This window comes from Impatiens glandulifera, chromosome 3, assembly GCF_907164915.1.
Source record: "Impatiens glandulifera chromosome 3, dImpGla2.1, whole genome shotgun sequence".
NCBI classification, from domain to species: Eukaryota; Viridiplantae; Streptophyta; class Magnoliopsida; order Ericales; family Balsaminaceae; genus Impatiens; species Impatiens glandulifera.
The window spans coordinates 22,592,519-22,598,995 of record NC_061864.1 but is presented as its reverse complement, the minus strand read 5'-3'; positions in this window follow the sequence as shown (position 1 = coordinate 22,598,995).

Below are 6,477 nucleotides of genomic sequence, written 5' to 3'. Positions count from 1 at the left end.
GAGTATTATTAACCGTTTTTAAAACGGTTAATATTTACTTATATTTTATATATATTTTTAACTTAACAAATTTAGTTAATGATTTATAAATTATATTATAAATGTTGAAATGATTTATATAACGAAGTTTATTAAATTTAAATAATTATATTAATATTTGTTTTTATAAATCAATCAAATTAATTATATATACATATATGATCGTAATTATTCAATAATAATATTAATAAATAAATAAATTCAAATGGCTCCTACGTGTCACGGTCCATTAGTATCACGACCCAATCCATGTCGAGACTAATTAAAGTCTTAAAATCGTGCGTTAATCTTCTTAGCCCAAGGGGAGGCTCAATTGCTTAAGTAGGCCCAATGAATCTTCTAATAAGGAGGAGATTAGAAGATATTATAATTAAGAAAGAGATTATGATATATTTTAATTAAGGAAGAGATTAGTGTTGGAATTATTTCCAATATTTGGGAACATATATTATTTAATAATTGTATATTAGTTGTTATCATAATAAAGATTAAAATAAATATTAAAGCCCAATTAAAGTGATTTATTAAAGTATAAAAGTTATGAGTTTATTTAGACATCTATAATAAATATGGGAACATATTTGTGTAGAAGCTGAAATACCATTTATTATTTTATATTAGGGCTAAGTCTCAAACTCATATAGATAACCTACCTAATTTATTTCTAAACAAAAGGTTTTGTTCATCTCTTAAGAATACTCAATAGGCTATTGATAAAGGGTTGAAGACTTAAACCCCACCCAAATCACAAATCAGACATTCCGATCCAGGTCTAAATCCAGATTAAGAAGATCCACATTTCGATCCAGGTTCAGATCCAAAACAAGAAGATCCAAGATCAAGAGAAGATCCAAGATCAATAAAAGATTCAAGATAAATAGAAGAACAAGAAGAAGAGAATAACGAAGAACGACTTAATGAATCGTTCTTAATTAAAGATCCAGGTTCGTTTATACAATTACAGTTTATGTCAATTTTTGGACATAGAGTATTAAGATTATAGAACTAAAGAATAAATATTTAGATTAAAGAGACTAATAAATTTATAAAATATTCTAAAAATATTAATAGATATTTGAATACGTGGTTCATCTAATTCCGTTAGAACATATAACAATAGATTATGTATTATAAATAATAATTATATTCGAATAAATAAATAAATAAAAAGATATCAAATATCTCAAAAATGATTTGTTAAAGCATTATTTGTTAGATTCAAGATTATTGGTTAGATTCAGGAATAAAATGAACAGTTCAGAAACAACATGAATTAATTTATATGTAATTTATATGTAATTTATATGTTATATACATGTACACGTTTTATATATACATTCATACTTTAAAATAGTTATTTGATTTTTTTAGCAAATTATATTGTGCGCCACGTCATTCTCTTTCTTATTCTCTCACTCAAATTCCCTCTCAATCATTTCTCTTTAGAATTATGTATGAATTTAAGAAATCATAATAATTATAAGTAATCACCGAATTAATTAAGGAAATTGAATTTTAAAATGATAATTTTTTATCATTAAATTATATAAGGATTTAAGGAATTTAGTTTTAAAATAATAATTAATTATTATAATTAATTAAGGAATTCAGAAATTTTTTTTAATTAATAATAATTAATTATGACTAATTATTAATTGAGGAATTAAATAATGATAATAATTATTTAAATTAGTTAAATATTAAATAACTGCTAATATATTAATAAATTCATATAAAATCAAGAATAAGAAAATATTTTATGAAAATAAAGATTAGGAATTATGAAATAAAGTAAATTAAGAAATTGAATATATATATATATATATATATATATATATATATTATGATTTGAGAACATGTTTATATTTATCTTAATTTATAACTTAATTAAGATATTTATTATTTATGTTATTCAGAATAAAGAGAAAGAAAATATTTATTATTATTATTTATTATTAATAATAATTTATAATTAAAGAATAAATAAAAATATCAACAATTTTTTGTTATATTTATAAGTAATTAAGAAAATAAATTATGATATATCAATTAATATAATAATTGATAAATTTAGAAATTTAGAGTTATTTATATCTTTTATATTATATTTGGAAGGATAATCAATTATGTATATATTGTGTTGATTGATATTAAAAAATATTTGAGTGATTAGTAAAATCACAATTATTTGTTTTTGTGTTATACGCATATGGAATTTATGCGATTTTGATACATAAAACAATATTCGGATTTTCGGTATTAATAACACATTCAAAATTTGGTATAATTTTAGGCCCAATTATATTTGTAATTATGCGGTTGTTAATCGGCCAAAGGAAGGTTAATAATTGGTCGGATTGCAAATTTAAATAATGTACAAATTATTAATTTATTGAACATATTTATTTTATAAAATTAAGACGGTTGTGTTTGTAACTATGCAATTATTAATCGGACAAAAGGAAGTTTAATAATTGGTCGAGTTACACACTTAAAGTATGTACATAATTATTAATTTATTAAATCAATCAATTAAAACAACATCCTACCAAAGTAGGTTCTCTTGTGTAGGTTAATATGTTTTATAAATTAAGAAGGTAATGTGTATGTAATTCATTCGGTTATTTAATCGGCCCAAAGAAAGATAAATAATTGGTCAGAATAACATTATGCACATGTGGTAATAAATATGTAATAATTATTCGGTGTGCCATGTGAATAATTGGACTATCCAAAGATAACCAATTGTTTGACAGAACTTATTGTTAATATTTGATTACTACAAAAGAGTAACGTTTGCAAGTTAATATTTAATGTCCAAAGACTAAATATTAATGTTGTGTTTGGTATCTTATGATGAGACGTACCATTATTTTGAATTTATGTGATTATTAAAATTTTGTGAGTATAGTTGTTCATTTGTTTTGTTATCTAATTAAATTAACACTTCTGCTTATACGGATTTTTCTTGTCAACATCTTAAGTTCATTTTATATGATGAAGATTTTAAGGCGTATCTAGAATTTGTTATTTTTTTAAGAATTATATCTAAAAGGGTTAAAATTGCTAAGGTTATTATTAGAATAAAGAGTTCATAAAAAAATACACAATATTTTTATTTTGTTTCAAAATTAAATGCATTAAAGTTAGAGTTACACTAATGTATTCTCATGCATCTAATTTGGATTTTCTTATTTACACTTAAGTTAATTGATGTGAATTGCAGTTGCCTAAAATGAGACTTAGTCTCTATATGAACTCACATCATATTGTGTGTAATTTAAGTATTACTAAAGTAAACTAGTATGTATCTCGTGCATTTGCACGAATAATAATATAAAAAATCGTGTAAATATCTTAAGTCAAGCTCTCAGGAAGGGTGTCGATTTCCATTATTATGGAAATCCTATGATTGGGCTCTGCAGTGGTAGAACCTCGTGAACCAGGCGTACTACTTGACTTGGATTCTATTACTCAAATGAAAGTAAATATAGAATAAGCACTGAAAAAAGTATTACGATAAAATTTTTATGGGTGGGTCAACCCACAATCCGACCCAAGTATCCATTTACTCTCACATATATCCAAATTAACCACAGCTCTCGACCCGGCAATTCGGACACTTTAAAAATTAAGCATCATTATATATATATATATATATATATATATATAAGTTAGTTAAAAGGTTGAACTTATATTGTTAAAAAGTGAAGCATTTATCAAATTTTAGATTGAATTTAAAATATAAAGTGTTATTAGCCTAGTTGGTTAAAAGGTTGTACTTGTTTTGTTAGGTTGCAAGTTTGAACCATACCTATAGCATTTTTAATTTTATTTTTAATCGTTTTAAGTTTATGGGCGGGTCAACCCACAATCCGACTCAAGTATCCATTTATTCTCACATATATCCAAATTAACCACAACTCTCGACCCGACAATCCGGACACTTTAAAAATTAAGCATCATTATATATATATATATATATATATATATATATATATATATATATATATATATATAGATTAGTTAGTTAAAAAGTTGAACTTATATTGTTAAAATGTCACGCGTTTATCAAATTTTGGGTTGAATTTAAAATATAAAGTGTTATTAGCCTAGTTGGTTAATTGGTTAAAAAGTTGTACTTGTTTTGTTATGTTGCAAGTTCGAACCATACCTATAGCATTTTTAATTTTATTTTATATTTGTTTTGTTATGTTGCAAGTTCGAACCATACCTATAGAATTTTTAATTTTATTTTTAACCGTTTTAAGTTTATGGGCGGGTCAACCCACAATCCGACCCAAGTATCCATTTACTCTCACATGTATCCAAATTAACCACAGCTCTCGACCCGGCAATCCGGACATTTTAAAAATTAAGCATCATTATATATATATAGATGTGTTGATGTACGGTTGAGTTAATTGTCAAGAGTCAATTGATGGTGAAAGAAACATCGGCGTGGGCATTGACAATTCATATTAAAGATAATGAATTAAGAAATAATTTCAGAAACTCTTCATTTAGAAACAAACATTTAGGGCATATCTCCATATAATAAATTTATTTGAAGAGAATAATTAAAGAACTACAACTTATATACGGAATAAGTTTCAATTAAAACAACTAATAAATTCTTTTGGGGTTTTCCAGTTAAGGTTAGTCCTTCCAGACCTAAAGAAAATAAATTGGACTAAAAAATTGTTAAATGTTAATTGTTGGATATATTTAAAAAAAAAGTTTAAAGACAAATTTTAGTCTCATAAGTATTTCAATATTAGCTTTGAAAATGAATAACAACAAAAGAATCCTTAAACAAGAGTCTAATGTATGCTCAAGATTATATGAATCAAGAAATTAAGTATATTTATGATGTTGGACAAATACTTGAAAGGTCCGTTTGGATCATTAAGAAAGCAATCAAACAAGTAATGTGATATTTTAAGAACAAAACATTACATACTCATATAGTGAAATCGAATCGGATAGAGATCATTTGGTATATTGATTCGAATTTTTGTTGGATACTAAAATAGTCGGAAATTCGTGCCACATAATTTTAGTTTAAATATTAGTTTATAAAATTAATTCTTGTAAGAGTGTTAACCAGACACTCGAATTATTTCAAGTTGATGGCAGAATTTATTGGGTGTTTTGTGGCATGCAATTAAAGAATCTGACTGCAAAGTTTTGTCACGGGGTTACAAATTATGAATGATATAGAAAGATCACTAAAGATATTACTTGACAATAATTTGCAGTTCTTTTATTTTAAGAGTAATATGAGTTCGACTAGGTCGAACTATTTGGAAAATAAAGAATTCAGAATGTTTACTTATCTATTGAGAATATTTAGACAAACTCTAAAATTACGGATCAGTTCTCTAAATATTTGTTATTCGAGGTCTTTAATGAACATATTGTTCATATGGATATTGCATATTTAGATAATATATAGTTTTAGTGGTACTTTGTATTGTGATGTTTGTATAGATATAATTTGGAATTTATGCGCACATTAAAGAATCAGTTTCTAAATAAATTAAAGATTTAGTTTCTAAAGAAATCAAGATTATAAAGTTATTCAGATTGATCTCTATAAGGAATAAAGGAGGACCAGTTGGTATTAGACATTTTAAAGATCACACTACATATTAATCCACACTACACACCCATGTTTAATCTATGTCATTTGATTGTATTGACATATGTGACTATTGAGGGTTTAGTTACAAACTAATGTAACAAAAATCGCTTTAATTCTATGTTGATATAATTGATGAACGAGATTGATATAGATGTATTTGGAAATGATAACGATATTTTGAGCTATTAAGGTTATAATATACAATTGAATAAATATTATATGACCCAAGTGGGAGATTGTTGGAATTATTTCCAATATTTGGGTACATATTATTTAATAATTATATATTAGTTGTTATCATAATAAAGATTAAAGCCCAATTAAAGTGATTATAAAAGTTATGGGCTTATTTAGACATCTATAATAAATATGGGGACATATTTGTGTAAAAGCAGAAATACCATTTATTATTTCGTTGATGGGCCGAATAATAAATGAGTATATTAGGGCTAGGTCCCCAACCCATATAGATAGCTTACCTAATTTGTTTCTCTCATCGAACAAAAGGTTTCTATTCATCTCTCAAGAACACTCAATAAGGCTATCGATAAAGGGTTGGAAGACTTAAACCCCACCCAAATCAGACATTCCGATCCAGGTCTAAATTCAGAACAAGAAGATCCACATTCCGATCCAGGTCCAGATTCAGAACAAGAAGATCCAAGATCAAGAGAAGATCTAAGATCAATAAAAGATTCAAGATCAATAGAAGAACAAGAAGAAGAGAATAACGAAGGGGCTTAATGAACCGTTCTTAATTCAAGATCTAGGTACGTTTCCGCAATTACAGT